This window comes from Octopus bimaculoides, chromosome 7 (genome assembly GCF_046866305.1).
Source record: "Octopus bimaculoides isolate indiv1 chromosome 7, ASM4686630v1, whole genome shotgun sequence".
Taxonomy (NCBI): Eukaryota; Metazoa; Mollusca; class Cephalopoda; order Octopoda; family Octopodidae; genus Octopus; species Octopus bimaculoides.
In genome coordinates this window covers 33,302,635-33,320,381 of record NC_142934.1, presented here as the reverse complement: position 1 = coordinate 33,320,381, position 17,747 = coordinate 33,302,635, and the positions used below count along the sequence as shown (strand labels likewise).

General features: G+C 39.1%; 1 protein-coding gene and 1 long non-coding RNA gene across 10 annotated transcripts in view; one reads left to right on the top strand and one right to left on the bottom strand.

Annotated features, from left to right (window-relative positions):
• Positions 1–12,559, bottom strand: part of LOC149134647 (uncharacterized) — a 45,750-nt gene extending 33,191 nt beyond the window's left edge. Inside the window, exon 1 of the long non-coding RNA XR_016242600.1 lies at positions 12,465–12,559. This is a non-coding gene — a long non-coding RNA (uncharacterized LOC149134647). The remainder of the gene's footprint in view (positions 1–12,464) is intronic.
• Positions 11,133–17,747, top strand: part of LOC106883414 (very long chain fatty acid elongase 6) — a 60,856-nt gene continuing 54,241 nt past the window's right edge. The window contains exons 1-2 of one of the 9 annotated variants that reach the window (XM_014934416.3): positions 11,133–12,205; positions 12,288–12,342. The gene's annotated coding sequence lies outside the window, so the exon portion shown is untranslated. Of the gene's footprint in view, positions 12,343–12,662; positions 12,872–13,428; positions 13,507–14,269; positions 14,411–16,093; positions 16,285–17,747 lie in introns of those variants that run through there. The other 8 variants (XM_052969562.2, XM_014934408.3, XM_014934443.3 and 5 more) reach the window with 8 other exon arrangements.

The window sequence follows — 17,747 nt, the reverse complement described above, 5'->3', positions numbered from 1 at the left end:
CCAGCTGGGGGGAACACATATGCCATAGAGACCAGGAACACGGGCCCATGAGCCTGGCTAGGCTTTAAAATATATATATGCATTATATATATATATATCTACACACATTATATATACATATGTGTACACATTTCATACCTCTGCCGAAGAAATATGAATCTCAGAAGGATGTCCAGATAAGAAGTTTTTCTGTCTTTTCAACCTCGTTCATACCCTTCTATTTATGCACAGATCATAACACCTTACTTAGTGTTTTCACTATTCTGTCTATTTCATTACCATGTCATCAAATTTATTTATTTATTCAAGTTTATCACACAGTCACTTATTTCTATAATTCTGTCTTAAATTAGCTGATCGAAAACTCTCAGATTTTTCAATTCTATATTACTATTATCAACATTTGCTGTCTCGTTAAACTATGCTACACAAATCCCAAAAGAATATTTTTCTCCCTCGTGTTCTGACGACTAACTCTAACCCTTCCCCTCTCTCTGCCTTACTCTGTCTCTCTCAATCTTACTCTCCCTCTCTCTCCTTCCCTCCCTCCCTCTTTCGATTAACTCTCACTTCGCCAGGACAATAAACTAACGCACGCACCCTGATTCCCCTACTCCAGCTTAATACCTCTGCCTTACTCTGCTCGTGGTGCATCCGCTGTCCCACCCCCTCCACCAGTACCAGAAGTTCCTATCCTCTCCACCAGTACCAGAAGTTCCTATCCTCTCCACCTGTACCGGAAGCTCCTATCCTCTCCCATCCTTTGGTTGTCTCCCATGAACACCACTTCTAAATGCTTCGTGCCCCCCCCCCCCTACTTAGGGTTTATCTCCTCCTATGTAAGGTAGTGATCATATAGTGCAAAAATATGATAGTGTAGTGTATGCAGGTTGAATTGAAGGCTACTGCTTGTTTATGAATTCTGCAAAATGTGAGCTTTCTTTTCAGGTACATGACGCTGCTATTCCCCGTCCCAGAGTCTCACAGGCCCATACCTCCCACACCCTCAGGGTTGGCACTCTCAACATCGGCACACTGAAAGGTAGGTCTGGTGAGATTGTTGAGATGCTTGAATGGAGATGTGTCGATATCTGCTGCCTCCAAGAAGTAAGGTGGAGAGGAGGTTCCGCTAGGTTCCTCACAGGCAAAGAACACAGGTACAAGATTTTCTGGGCAGGGAACACTGACAGGGTTGGGGGCATGGGTATACTTCTTGCGGAGAAATGGGTGGATAAGGTAATCGAGGTAGCCAGAGTATGCGATAGAATACTTAAGATTAGATTAGTCCTTCATCATGGGTTAGCAACCATTATCTCGGCCTATGCCCCTCAGCCCGGGCTACCGAATGGACAGAAAGACCGATTTTATGACACCCTCTTGCAGACTACCTCATCGACGAATGACAGGAACCTTCTCTTTGTGGCTGGTGACTTCAATGGGCATGTTGGACAACATTCACCGGGCTTCCATGGCGTACATGAAGGCTATGGTTTTGGTTCCTGCAATGAGGAGGGAACCAAGCTGCTGGAGTTCTGTGATGCAAATGACCTTATGGTTTGCAATACTAACTTCAGGAAACCTGCCAGTCACCTAGTCACCTACCGTTCTGGCAGACACACTAGCCAAATTGACTACATCCTTGCCAGGAAAAGGGAAAGATGGCTGCTTATAAATGCCAAAACCTTCCCAGGTGAAGAATGTACCCCACAACATAGACTAGTAGTTAGTGACTTCAGGATCAGGGCTAAGTGGTTGCCCAGATTCCGACCAGCATGGCGGAGAAGGGTCTGGAAGTTCAAAGATCCTGCAAATGGACAGAGATTTAGAGACTTATTACTCGAAGCCTTTGACAAAATAGAAAGGGATCTAGCTTTACACGATGTAGAAGACAACTGGAGGTTTCTACAGGACAACCTGCTGAGGGCCACTGACCAGATCTGTGGATGGTGCAAAGTCCCCTCTCGACCCAAAATAACGTGGTGGTGGAACAATGTTGTTGACAGGGCTATTAGATAAAAGAAACAGGCTTGGAAGGACTGGAAGAACAGAGGTAGCAGGGAATTGTATCAGTCTGCCAGAAGGGAAGCTAGGCGGCAGGTTTATTTAGCCAGAGTGGAAGCAGATAAGACAAAATTTACCAATGTTCTGTGCTGTGAGGACCAAAGACTTCAGGTATTTTGTGTTGCAAGACAGTGTTTGAGAAAGAATCATGATGTCGTAGGAGAGAAATGTATCTGCATGGATGATGGTTCACTTGCACTAAACGTGACTACAAAGAGAGAGGTTTGGTGACGCCACTATGAAAGTTTGCTTAATACAGAGAATGAATGGGAGAAAGAGAGCCTGCCGAATGTTGACCCAACAGAGGGACCAGCTATCCGAGTTGACAGGACCATGGTAGATAAAGCAATTAAAAGTATGAAGACAGGGAAAGCCCCCGGCCCATCAGGAATCACTGCAGAGATGCTCAAAATATCTGGCAGTGTCGGCTATAGCCTAGTCACCTGCATAGTTAACTAGGTGATACATGAAGCAGTCATACCCAATGACTGGTGTAGCAGCACCATAGTCAACTGTTACAACAGTAAAGGTGATGCTTTAGATATAAATAATTACAGATGTATCAAGTTGTTGGATCAGGTAATGATGGTCATGGAGAGGGTCATAGTCCAACTAATTAGGGAAAGAGTCAGTCTAGATGAGATGCAGTTTGGGTTTGTTCCAGGGAAAAGCACCACTGATACTATATTTCTGGTAAGACAGCTGGAGGAGAAATACCTAGCCAAAGATAAACCTCTGTACCTGGCTTTTGTTGACATGGAGAAAGCCTTTGACAGGGTCCTCCGATCCCCTATCTGGTGGTCAATGAGGAAACTAGGGTTAGAAGAATGGTTAGTGAGAGCTGTGTGAGTCATGTACAGAGATGCTGTCAGTAAGGTGAGGGTTGGAAATGAGTACAGTGAAGAATTCCAGGTAGAGGTAGGGGTCCACCAAGTTTCAGTCCTCAGCCCCTTCCTATTTATCATAGTCCTCCAGGCAATAACAGTGGAATTGAAGAGAGGATACTCCTGGGAGCTCATCCATGTTGATTACCTTGCGCTAATTGCTGAGACACTATCAGAACTAGAGGAGAAGTTTCAGGTGTGGAAGCAAGGACTAGAATCAAAGGGCCTAAGAATCAACCTAGCTAAAACCAAAGTCCTAATAAGTAGGAAAGTAGACAAAACACAAACCCCTTCAGGTAGACGGCCCTGCTCGATCTGTAGAAAAGGCATAAGTGGAAACGCCATAAGATGTACCCAGTGTAAGCTATGGAAACATAAGAGGTGCAGCAATATCAAAGGAAGGTTAACTAGCAAGATAGTTTTTGTACGTGGCAGATGCTCAGGAACAATAAACACTGAAAATGTGCAGAAAACAACTTCTGTCACATTCCAGGGAGAAAAAATAGAAGTAGTTGATAGCTTCCATTACCTAGGTGACCAAGTCAGCAGCGGGGGAGTGTGTACTGAAAGTGTAGCTGCTAGAATAAGAATAGCCAGTGCAAAATTCAGAGAGCTCTTACCTCTGCTGGTGATAAAGGGCCTCTTGCTCAGAGTAAAAGGCAGACTGTATGATGCATGTGTACAAACAGCCATGCTATGTGGCAGTGAAACATGGGCTGTGAATCCTGAGGACATGCGTAAGCTTGCAAGGAATGAAGCCAGTATGCTCTGCTGGATGTGTAATGTCAGTATGCATACTTGACAGAGTGTAAGTACCTTAAGAGAAAAGTTAGACCTAAGAAGCATTAGTTGTGGTGTGCAAGAGAGACGATTGCGGTGGTATGGTCATGTGGCGAGAATGGATGAGGATAACTGTGTGAAAAAGTGCCACACCCTAGCGGTTGAGGGCAACTGTGGAAGAAGTAGACCCAGGAAGACCTGGGATGAGGTGGTGAAGCACGACCTTCGAACATTAGGCCTCACCGAGGCAATGACTTATGACCGAGACCTTTGGAAATATGCTGTGCATGAGAAGACCCAGCAGGCCAAGTGAGACCATAATCCAAGGCCTCTGCCAGGGGTGTAGTCAGCCCACTTATGCGAACCTTTCTTTCATTGGACACTAAACTCTGCTTGCGAAGTCCTGTTGAGGCAAGTGAAATCGAAATCGAACCAAATTCGACGACTGGCACCCATGCCAACCTTTCCTTTATTGGACACTAAACTCTGCTTATGTAGACCTGTTGGGGAAAGTGAAATCGAAATCGCAATTGAACCAAATTCGATGACTGGCACCTGTGCCAGTGGAGTGCTAACAGCACCGTCTGAGCGTGATCATTGCCAGAGCAGCTGCCTGGCTTCTGTGCCAGTGGCAAGTAAATAGCGCCATTTGAACATGATTGTTACCAGCGTCGCCTTACTGGCACGTGAAAAAACATTTGAGCGAGGTCGTTGCCAGTGGCGCTGGACTGGCTCCTGTGCAGGTGACACGTAAAAAACACTATTTTGAGCATGGCCATTGCCAGTATCGTCCGATTGGCCCTTGTGCCGGTGGCACGTAAAAGCACCCACTACACTCTTGGAATGGTTGGCATTAGGAAGGGCATCCAGGTGTAGAAATTCTGCCAGATCAGATTGAAGCCTAGTGCAGCCATCTGGTTCGCTAGTCCTCAGTCAAATTGTCCAACCCATGCTAGCATGGAAAGTGAACGTTAAACAATGATGATGATGATGATGATGATGATACACACACACACACACACACACACACACACACACATACATATATATAAATATAGATATATACACTTTATATATATATATATATATATATATATAGATATATATGCACACACACACACACACACATATATAAATTATATATATATATATATACACACATTATATATATATGTATATATATATATATATATATATATATATATATATATATATATATATATATATATATACACACACATATATATATAAATTAGCACAATAAATATCTGATTAATAATATCGTTATCACAGCGGTGCGGTTGTGGTGGGCGATAATAATTCACCATTCTAAAAGCCCTGTGGCAGGAATATTTAAACTTCGAGAGAGCGAAATGTATTTTCAACTCAGTATAGTTATTTACTTTTTTATTCCTCTCCATTAAACACTGATGGTCACCAGTTTTTTTCATTGTATGTATGTATGTGTATACTTATGTAAGTTTTTATTTATGTATGTAGGTACATGTATATATTTTAATACACTTGATTTGGCAGTTAATTCTAGGACATTAATTGCCACATAGTGGAAAACTGATGGCTGTAATCGCTTTCTCTCCATATAGAGAGACAGACGTACAGAGAGAGAGTGAGAGGCGGGGGGAGAAAGAGTGACCAAGAGATAGTGAAGACGGAGAGGGAAAGAGAGAGAATGGAAGCCGTCAGATTCCATTCTAGAGACAAAGTGAAGGGAAGGGAGGCAAGAGAGAGATTGAGGACGAAAGGCTGTTACATAGAAAGAGAAGAACACAAACACTTGTCAAAGTCCATTATAAAGATGAGGAATTTTGCCCTAGATGCCACCCACGCCTTTCAATTGAGCAAACTCAAAGTTGCCATACAAACTCTCCAACACTTTTAACATAGGTGTGCAAATTTCAGTTCAATCCAGTCACATTTACTAACACTTTTGCCTGCACAACTGCTTGGGAGACAACATCTACCCTTTTAACAAATATATAGCAGATATATATACAGGGATTGGATAAAATAATGGAAACACCTAGCATCATAATTTTGAAGTATCTATAAAACCATCAAAAGCTTGTTTATTTTTATGTTTTTTGTTGTATTATTAGTGTTGCTTAATATGTTTTGCTAAAATTGCTGTTTCTTTTCAGACATCATCAGAAACAGGTAATTGAAATTCATTAAAATGACAGATCTATTGTACTTTCAAAGAAGTCAAATTGTTGGTGCTTGTATGGCAGGCGCTAGCATAATGAAAACAGCTGAAATGTTTGGTGTATCAAGAAGTACTGTCTCGAAAATAATGACAGCCTTTGAGAAAGAGGGATAAACCTCCTCGGCGAAACAAAACTCCGGAAGAAAACCAAAACTTTTGGATAGGGACCATCGGACTCTTACGCAAATTGTTAGAAAGGATCACAAATGTACAGCTCCCAAAATTACTGCAGAGCTTAATGACCACCTCGCAAACCCAGTTTCCACAGAAACTGTTTACTGGGAGCTGCACAAAGCTGGATTTCATGGGAGGGCTGCTATCAGGAAACCACTACTTTCAAAAACAAACATTGCAAAGTGTTTAGAGTGGAGTAAAAACCTACAGAATTGGTCCCTAGAGCAATGGAAAAATGTTATTTTCTCAGACAAGTCATCCTTTATCTTATTTCTGACCACCGGCGGCCGAATATATATGTGTAGAGACAGCCAAAAGAAGCATTTGACCCAGATTGCCTTCTTCCAACTGTTGACCTGGAAGATGATCTTTGATGATCTGGGATGGGGGCTATATCTTGGAAATCCACCAGCCCAATGGTTTCCCTTCATGGCAGAATTAATACTCAAGACTATTTAAGCATTTTTATCTGATTAAATTCATGCTATGCTTGCAGAACTATTTCCAGTGGGAAACGCAATCTTTCAGGATGATAATGCACCAATTCACACAGCTAAAGTTGTTACTGAATGGTACGAGAAAGATTCCAGTGAAGTTGAACATCTTATCTGGCCACAACGGTCCCCAGATCTCAATATTATTGAACATTTATGGTGCATTTTAGAAAAACAAGTAAGGAGACAATATCCTCCATCATCGTAACTACAAGAACTGGAGACTCTTTTAGCTGAAGAATAGACAAAAATTCCTTTGGAAACAATTCAAACTTTGCATGAGTCCATACCTTGTAGAATTCAAGCAGTAATTAGTGCCAAAGGCAGTCCTACCCCATAATAAAATAAATTTGTTTGAAATTTTAAGGTGTTTCCATTATTTTGTCCAACCCCTGTATATATATATATATATATATATATATATATATATATCATCATCATAACCATCATCATCATCATAATCATCATCATCATTTAACGTCTGCCTTCCATACTAGCAAGGGTTGGACAATTTGACTGAGGACTGGCGAACCAGATGGCTACACCAGGCTCCAATCTGATTTGTTTCTACAGCTGGATGCCCTTCCTAACGCCAACCACTCAGAGAGTGTAGTGAGTGCTTTTACGTGCCACCAGCACGAATGTCAGTCAGGCGGTACTGGCAACGGCCACGCTCAAAATGGTGTATTTTACATGCCATCTGCACAGGAGCCAGTCCAGAGGCACTGGCAGTGACCTCGCTCAAATGTTTTTTCATGTGCCAGTAAGGTAACGCTGGTAACGATCACACTCAAATGGTGCTATTTACATGCCACTGGCACAGTTGCCAGACAGCTGTTCTGGCAATGATCACAGGTGCCATCACGATTTCGATTTCACTTGCCCCAACAGGTCTTCGCAAGTAGAGTTTAGTATTCAATGAAGGAAAGGTACGCATAAGTGGGCTGGCTACACTCCTGGCATAGGCCTCGGATTATGGTCTTACTTGGCTTGCCGGGTCTTCTCACACACAGCATATTTCCAAAGGTCTCGGTCAGAAGCCATTGCCTCGGTGAGGGTTAATGTTCGAAGGTTGTGCTTCACCACCTCATCCCAGGTTTTCCTGGGTCTACCTCTTCTACAGGTTCTCTTAACCACTAGGGTATGGCACTTTTTCACACAGCTATCCTCATCCATTCTCACCACATGACCATACCAGCGCAATTGTCTCTCTTGCACACCACAACTGATGCTTCTTAGGTTCAACTTTTCTCTTAAGGTACTTACACTCTGTCAAGTATGCATACTGACATTACACATCCATCGGAGCATACTGGCTTCATTCCTTGTGAGCTTACACATGTCCTCAGCAGTCACGGCCCATGTTTCACTGCCACATAGCATGGCTGTTCGTACACATGCGTCATACAGTCTGCCTTTTACTCTGAGCGAGAGGCCCTTTGTCACCAGCAGAGGTAAGAGCTCTCTGAACTTTGCACAGGCTATTCTTATTCTAGCAGCTACAATTTCAGCACACCCTCCCCCACTACTAACTTGGTCACCTAGATAACGAAAGCTATCAACTATGTCTAGTTTTTCTCTCTGGAATGTGACAGAAGTTGTTTTCTGCACGTTTTCAGTGTTTATTGCTCTTGAACATCTGCCACATACAAAAACTAATTTCCTAGTTAGCCTTCCTTTGATATTGCTGCACCTCTTATGTTTCCATAGCTTACACTGGGTACAACTTATGGAGTTTCTACCTATGCCTTTTCTACAGATCAAGCAGGGCCATCTATTTGAAGGGGTTTGTGTTTTGTCTACCTTCCTACTTATTAGGACTTTGGTTTTAGCTAGGTTGACTCTAAGGCCCTCCAACGAAGAGGAAAATTTCATGAGAATTTTCTGCATATATCATTCAGTATACCATCCTTTATCTAAATTTGTTTTCTTTGGTTCACCTGAGTTAATTCTGTTTGCTCATTTTTAAATCTCTGTACCAGTTTTCTTAATAACTATCACACCAATGAGTGTGGTACACTGTCAAAAATCTTCTACAAATCTGTGAATGCCAGGCATAGTTGTTGATTTTTCGCCAAGAACTTTTACAGTAGTTACACGAGAAAAAAAGGATTTGAGACAGCCCAATCCTTGCACAAAGCCCATATCACAATTTAAACTAAATTTTCTTCCAAATTGATGGTGCTCTCATTCTTTATGTTACCTTCATAACTTGGTCCATCAGTTCGATGATTCTGTAGTTACTTCTACTTAGAGCTTTCTCTTTGTTCATATAGTGAAGTCAATGAGAACAACTTCTTCCTGTACAATCTAATTAACTAAGCAAATAACTAGCATGTGTTCTACTTTGCCACACATTTCCAGCATCTCAGAGTCTATCTCTAATGGTCTGGTTGCTTTTTGCACCTTCACATATCTCAATGGTCATTTCAACTATAGAACTCTCAACTTTACTTAGATTTACTTGAAGTACTCCATCTCTTTCCCATGAATTCATCAACCTATCATTGTAGCATTTCCATGTCTTTCTGGCATCAGTGAAGGTGACTGCATCAATGATGTCCTGATTCCAACTGCACACTGCTTTGCAATACAGAACACCTCAAATGTCAGCTCCTCATGTAACAAGACATTAACATAGAACAATAAATGAATAAGAATGGGATAAACTTTTCAATTACCCTTCCTGAGATATGTTTGAAGTGGTTTGGTTATTTTGTTCTATTATGTGACATATTAAGCAAATAAATACTCATTCTCATGGAAACACATAATGTAATTGAAAAGGCCCCATTCTCAGCATCTTGTTACATACATTGGGTTTAAAGTGTGCTTAATATAAACTAACTAGTTAATGTCTTGTTCGTTTTATTGATTGGTTGATGGATAAGAAGTATTGATGGTATTCCTTTCAAGTTCCCTATTAACCAAATACTAGAGTGAGATGCTACCAAGTTAATTGCTTAGATTATAAAGAACCCTACTATTTTGATATATATGCATATAGTCAGCGTTAGGATGAACTGCTTCATAGCTGTTATGGTTTATTTTTAATGTTACCAATGTCAGTATTGCTATGAGGTATGTATGTTACTGTTTAGGGCAAATATAATTCTTACTAAGTAATACATTCTTCATTTATAGTATGTGTGTGTGTAATCCCCACATACACACACACATAGACATATCCACACCATTTTTTTTGTTTTTTGTTTCAGGACTATTAGGCTATGGCTTAGCTGGAGCAAAAAGAACAATAGAGTCTGGACAAGAAGTTAACGATTGTATTGTTGAACATTAAATGATTTCGCAAAGCCCACATGAAACAGCAACCAACTATCCCTCACATTACACACTAGCACCTCAAAAAAAAAAAAAAAAAGGAAGCATAACTTGCATAGTAGAGTCCTAAACAGTTTTAGAAAAGAAAGGATGCCTACAATTGGATCGTCCTTGATAATTAGATACAAAACTAACAACAAAATATTGAATATTATCACAAAAACAAGGGATGGTCAATAATGGAACGCCTTTGATCATAAGCTCAAAACCGGATACAAAGTATTGATTGCTAATAATTTGGGATGCTGAAACCAACCCAGGATCAAATATAAAATTTGAAATGTGTGTGTATGTATTAGAATGTAAAACTGTGCGCGTAGGTGTATGTGTGTCTGTGTACACGTGTGATAATGTACTTCTGTGTGTATACATGTATGTGACTCTGTGTGTACACGTATATGTGATTGTGTGCACATGCATGTGGGATAGGGTGTGTGAGTGCACATGTATGTGGGATTGTTTGTTTGTACATGTAACTATGATTGCATCTTGTATTTGTGAATGCATATGTGAAACTATTATATTTATGATTGTAACGTGAATATTTATATATAAATGTGTGTGTATGTGTCCATATGTTTCTAAAACTGTATGCGTTGGTACCTGTGCGTATGTGCATGTATATACGTATGTGTGTGTGTGCCGTCGTGCCTCTCTCTGTGTCCACGCTTGCGACAAGCCGCCGACATGCAATTCATTAAATGAAATCTGATTGGGTAATTGTTTCTCAGTTGATATTCTTCACCAATCAAAATTGAACAACGATTGTGTACGGTGGTGTGACCATACGTCCTTTGTTATTTTCTTTTCTTCTCCTGTTCTTAGTCATCCCCCCTTCCCTGTCTTCTTCACACTTATTCCCTTGTTTTGTTGTTCCTCTTCCTTTTCCTCCCTACTACAATGAAGTATGCATGTCAATGTGAAGGGTGCACTAACGCACACTCAGATACACTCATACACACACATATATATATATAAGTATGTATATCCACAGACACCCACACACACACACATATGTATACCCACAGACTCGCGCGCGCAGCTCCTCCCACACACAATGCTTACATCAGATGCACCTCCCTCATATTCATACATCATTTACATATGCATACCCTTACATAAACACATATATGCATTTAATGCACAAGCCACCCAGAATAAAGTGCGCACACACGTATTAAAGCCATTTTCGATACGGCAGCACTACTCGTGTATGCATTAACATGCTACACGATGTACACATAAATATACGCACGCACACATATACACATAAATATACGCACGCACACATACACGCATACAGATACATACATCACACACGAATAAATGTCACACGCTGTTCAATATCTGATGGAGGGTGGTGACCGGCAAACGCAGATCTTTCTGGTTAAAAAAGTGGAGAACCCAACAAGCTCGAAATCCACCGACGGTTTTATCACACACGCTCTCCCTTTAAAAAAATCTATGATCTATAACCCCTGAAAATCTTTAACACAATTTTTGGAGTTGTTGTTTATCTCATTTCTCTTTGTTCATTTTATCTTTCTATTTAACTGCCTGCCTCATCTAATATCCATTTAGCTTTTATGACATGTATGTATGTCTGTATGCATGCATGTATGTATGTGTGTGGGGGGGTGCTCGCACGCATGTATGTATGTATGTCCATCCATTCACAGAAGTGACAATCACTAAAAATAGCATCAAAAAAGTCATAAAGAAAAACCAGTGTTTGTGACTAAAATTAAAAGTAGAGCCGATAAAACGGAACTAGCAAGGTGTTTCTTTGTCCTTTTCGTTTGTGGCTGGTGTAAGTGTAGACAATTTAGAACAAAGGCACAAGACCGTGCTTGGTGGGATGTAGTCAGTTATATCTACCTCACTACTTTGCCGGTACTTTTTTAAAAATGAAGAATGAAAAGCAGTATTGAACTCGGAATGCGATATTACAAAAATACCTATTAGTTTTCTTGTTCAGCGCTTTATCGATCTTGCCTATTCCTCGTTTTTCAGTCTTACTCCCTGTGTACACTAGTTCCAGACTAGATTTGAACGAGGAAGGTTTATTTTTTCTACACAAAGGCTATTAACTTTCTTATTTACCAGATCGTAGCACATGTACTTCTGATTGCTTCCTTTAAAGCGTGGCTAATGTTAAGTTCTGCTGTGTATACCTTTCCCAGCGCAGTTGATAAAGGAGGAAAAGAAAGCCTGTCCCATAATGATCTTTTCTCATTTACTACAAGGTAACCAAATACAATATTAAGGTGGAACCGTGCACGTTTTCTTACCACTTCTCCCTTTATAACCGCTGCTATATCTTTGCAGGGAGGGGTAAGGCGAAGAAAAAATCTGTTTTGTAGTTTGAAATATATGTAAGAAGGTAATAACAGCTATATTTTTTTCATTTTAGTTTCGCTATCTCAGTCTGTCTATTGAACAAGTGTCTTTAACTGTTACCCTAGCTATGTTATTAATTCATCTGTCTCTCTATAAATGTCTCACCTGTCTGTTTTCAGTGAAGAGAGTATCCAAAATGTTAGATTCCTTTTTGTTTTCAGCTCAATCACCCACCTTACACATCAGAAAATCTATATATTAATCTATCTACGCATCCGCCCTCTCTCTTTTTCTCTATACAATCTTCTTTATGCTCTTTCAGTTTCGCTCCCTACCTTCTTTGTATGTATCTTCCGCTCTCTTTCTCAGTATGTCAGTCTTACTACCTCTTTGTGTTCTCTCTCTATTTTACTACCGCTTTATATTGTTCTGTCTTTCTCTCACTACCTCTCTATCCGTCTCTCGATCTGTATAGCTATCTACCACACTCTCTCTATTCATGTCTTCTCCCTCCTCGCCTCTCTCCTCTCTTTCCTTTGCTCTAGCATCACTATGGTTCATTACATTTAAAGGTGAGATACTTATCTATTTTACACACACATACACATATATATAAATATATATATATATGCACAAATACATATATATATATATATATATATATATATATATATATATATATATATATATATAATCATTTACTTTCCTTTCAATTTTCCTCCTAGTTAGCTATTTTCTTCGTCACCTGTTCTACTCTTGTATTTTCTTTTAAAATTTTATTCAGAAATATTATTTGTCTTTGTTTTCCCATCTGATTCTAATTTTCACCCCTGTCTCTCTTTTACTCTCTACATTCGCTTTTCTTCTTTATCTCGTGTTGCCGACTTATGTTCAGTTTAGCAAATATAATGATAATAGTAATGTTGTTAATGATAGATGAACATAATGATGGTATTAATGATAAAATAATATAATACTAGTGATCACTGCTAAGGTGATCGTCCTATAACGACGACTTAAGGTTTTCACTTTGACATGCCTAAAATTTCATTTCGAAAGAAAAAAACGAGGTTATATTATTCATACCTTTATCTATTTTTCTATTTATTTCATCATCATCATCATTAAGGAAAAGTATAGCATCGTTGGAATCAGTTCCATCTGGAAATGGAAACCGGTTTGCGATTATAGTTTGCCGAAAACCACAGTAAGACTCTTTAATGTTACTGTTGTTGATGGTGATGATAGTTTAACATAATTTTCATTTTTTTTCTTTATTACTAAGAATCAATTCGAAGCACGTTCTGTATCATTAATGACTTGGTATGATGATGGCTCATGCAGAAGGATGTTGATTCGATTGACTCGGTTTTACAACTGGATTGTATTTCCCTCACCTCATTTCCACAAGAGATGATGGAAAGAAAAGCCGACTGTAGTGGGATTTATAACATAGAGACAGGATCATTAATAAATCGAGAATCTAATTCAACTGACCGACAGCTTATTCGTCTCCCACCCCCACCAAAAAGGTTCGGTAAGGAGAACTACCAAATTAGTGCTGTGAAACCGTTTCTTCGAACCGGTTTCTTTCTTCATTTTAGACATTTCACCTCATTCATGAAACATAACCATTACACAACCCACATTTCATGTCTCACCTCTTTAAAATGTTGAGACCTTGTATTTGAAATAACTGTCTGTCGTGGGACGATCCGACCATAAACTCACCTTCCAACTGTAAACCTGTTTCGATTTCCACATTGGAACTGACCGATGCTAAATGATTGTGGAAGTCATCATTAATACAATTGATGTATGTATTCACTAATTGCCACACTTCAGCGTCTACAACCTCATTATTCCAAACCTTTTTCTATTTTCTCTTTCATTTCGCATTCTTTTTCTCTTTTCTATTCTCTTCAATTTCCTCACGCTTCTTTCTGTTTGTCTCTCTCACCCTTCTCTCATTCACTCACTCACTCCTCTTCTATCTCTTTGTTCTTCTCCCACTACTACTGAGACACCGCGAAAGGCCTTTTTGAAAAGCTTTCTGGACATCTATCTGGATTTTGAATAAGCTACAGCATTGTGGTGTTCTTTAACCCCAGGTTAGTCCTAACCAAGCAGACCTGTGATTAAGGCACTTCAGTTCTCTCGATCTTGTTTCTTTTTCTTTCCTCTCCTTTTTTTTATGCCAAAAACTACGTCCTCCGATCTGTCCTTTCTTTTTCTCGAAGATGGTAGGATGTGATTTGAAGGACATTTGACTACTGTTTCTAACAACTCTCGTTCATTTAACCGACTTGAATGCCTCACATAGCAAGTGGCAACCGGCACAACGGTATATAACAAAACTTCATCGTATATACCTCTGTGTGTGTGTGTATACATATATTATACATAGATAATATATGTATACATAAATAATATATATATATATATATATATATATATATATATATATATATATAGTGGTCATCCCTAATACACGTATATTTATATATATATATATATATATGTATGTATGTATATATATATTAATATACATAATATATAAATGTTAACATATATAAAAATAATATATTACATACACACACGCACACATCATATTTGCACACATGTCGATGGTTGTAGCTGTCTACTCTACCCGGCATAATAAGTTCTACATCAGATAATGATTGAACTATGTAAAACATACTTCTGTTATATTTTAGAACTCTTACTTCGCGACATATACCACACGCATATACACTCATATGTATGTATGTATGTATGTATGTGTGTGCCTCCTTGTGACAGTATGCGATGGTTGTAAACGAGTGTCACCGTCATACAAGCAATGCTCTTATATTCTTATTGTTTGTTTTTATGTCATGTTATATATAAAACAATTTAACAATACATTCAAAGCTTATTCAATACTTTTTAGTAGAGTACATGTCTATCAAACTTTTAGCCGGAAAATGTTAACAGTGCCTTCAAAATTTCGGCTTGCTTGCCTTCATCAGAGGAGAAAATATGTGTAAATTATCTTATTCGTGTCAGTCTTTTACTACTCTGAGTTTCCCCTGTGGGTGCACAGGGTCTTTAGGCAAGTTACAACTCGTAGCAAGAAACTGGTATTGACTTCTCTTTACTTCTGATAGTCAACACTAAACCGATACATCTCTCTCTCTCTCTCTCTCTCTCTCTCTCTCTCTCTATATATATATATATATATATATATATATATATATATATATATATATATATATATATATATAATCGTCATCGTTGTTGTTTAACATCCGCTTTGCATACTGACATGAATTGGACAGTTTGACTGAGGACTGGCAAGCCAGAAGGCTGCACCAGGCTCCAATCTGATGTGGTAGTTTCTACAGCTGGATGCCCTTCCTAACGCCAACCACTCCGAGAGTGTAGTGGGTGCTTTTACGTGCTACCGGCACGAGGGCCAGTCAGGCGGTACTGGCAGTGACCACACTCAAATGGTGTTTTTTACGTGCCACCTGCACGGGAGCCAGTCCAGTGGCACTGGCAACGACCACGCTCGAATGTTGTTTTTCACACACACACACACACACATAATGAGTAAGAATATGTCAAAAACGTGTATAAAATACATACATTTAATGATGCTCAGAATATTCAAGGAGAGCACATCATGGAATCAAAGTAAACGAGAGTTGGCTATAGGCAATGTCAACTTGATGAATGTGTGTGTGTGTGTATGAGCGCATTGAATGTTTGTATATGTATATTAATATTGTCTTTTAATATACATCTTCCAGGTTGGCACGTGTTAAAACAATTTGATAGGATCTGATGGATCAGAGGACTGCATTATGCTTTAATGTCTGCTTTGGCATGGTTTCTACAGTCGATGCTCTTCCTAATGCCAATCACTTTACTGGGTGCTTTTTGCATGGTATTGCCACCAACAAAATGACCATGTATCTCTCAAAAGTAAGATCCTCGTCAGGTGAGTGGGAATACAGTAGAGAGAGAGAGAGAGAGAGAGAGAGAGAGAGAGACGGCTTTATCCTAGATGAGGAAAGGTTAGAATAGGAAGAAAGGGCTAGAACATGATTTTGCTGTAGAGGAGATACATGGCTGCTCAGATTATGGAAGAGTGGATGGGGTTTATTGGTATGAAGATTGGAAGTGAAGTTAAAATGGTGGTGACATGGTATCAGTATTGGCCTGATGCACCCTGTCACCTTGTAAGCACCATCTGTACAGGAAGAGAGGCTGGTTAGAGAAAGCAAGAATGTATGGAGAGAATGAGAGATGGTAAGAAATTGGGTATGGATGCAAATGTGTTTGTGTGTGTGTGTGTGTATATATATATATGATTGGGAGATAAAGAAAGGCAGAAACACAGATATGTGTGTGTGTGTATATATATATATATATATATATATATTAATATATACACATGTATTTGTATATGTGTATGTGTATACAACAGGCTTCTTTCAGTTTTTGTCTATCAGTTCCACTCATAAGACTAGTTGACCTGTGGCTAGAGTAGAAGACATTTGGCCAAAGTGCCACATGATGAGACTAAGCCTGCAGCCATGTGGTTAGCAAGCAAACTTCTTACCACACAGTCATACCTACACTGATATATATATATATATATATATATATATATATATATATATATATATATATATATATATATATATATATATATATATATGTGTGTGTGTGTGTATGTATATATAGACGTGTGTGTATATATATATATGTAACCACATGTGAATCGCTGAGGATTTTTATTCCTGCATCTCCCTTTTCTATTAGACTTTTCTCTGTCTCCTGTTTACGAAGAAGAGCTTTGCTCGAAACATAAAACCACTTTTCTTTCCTTCCTTGAGTGTCTGCTAATACTTTACATGTACCATGTCCTCATGCTGTTTTTTTTGTGTTTGTTCTTTGTTGTTTTGATTTACTATGTGTGGTGTATATATATATATATATATATATATATACCGGAGTAAACACCTGTCCGATGAACGGGAAGGTGAAACTCAGAGTAACAGTCTTTTGTTATATTTCTGCTGCTTTTAAATAAAGTATATATATATATATATATATATATATATATATATCATTTACTTGTTTCAGTCATTTGATTGTGGCCATGCTGGAGCACTGACTTAAAGGGTTTTAGTTGAAGAAATCATCCCCAGGACTTATTCTTTGTAAGCCTAGAACTTATTCTATCCATGTCTTTTCTCAAACTGCTTAGTTATGGGGATGTAAACACCAACATTGGTTGTCAAGCGATAGTGGGGGGGGGGGGGACAGAGAATGACACAAAGACGCACATGTGTAAATATCCTCTTTCAGTCTCTGTCTACCAAATGCTCTCACAAGGCTTTGGTCAGTCTGAGGGTGTAGCAGAGGACGCTTGCCTGAGGTGCCATGCAGTGGGAC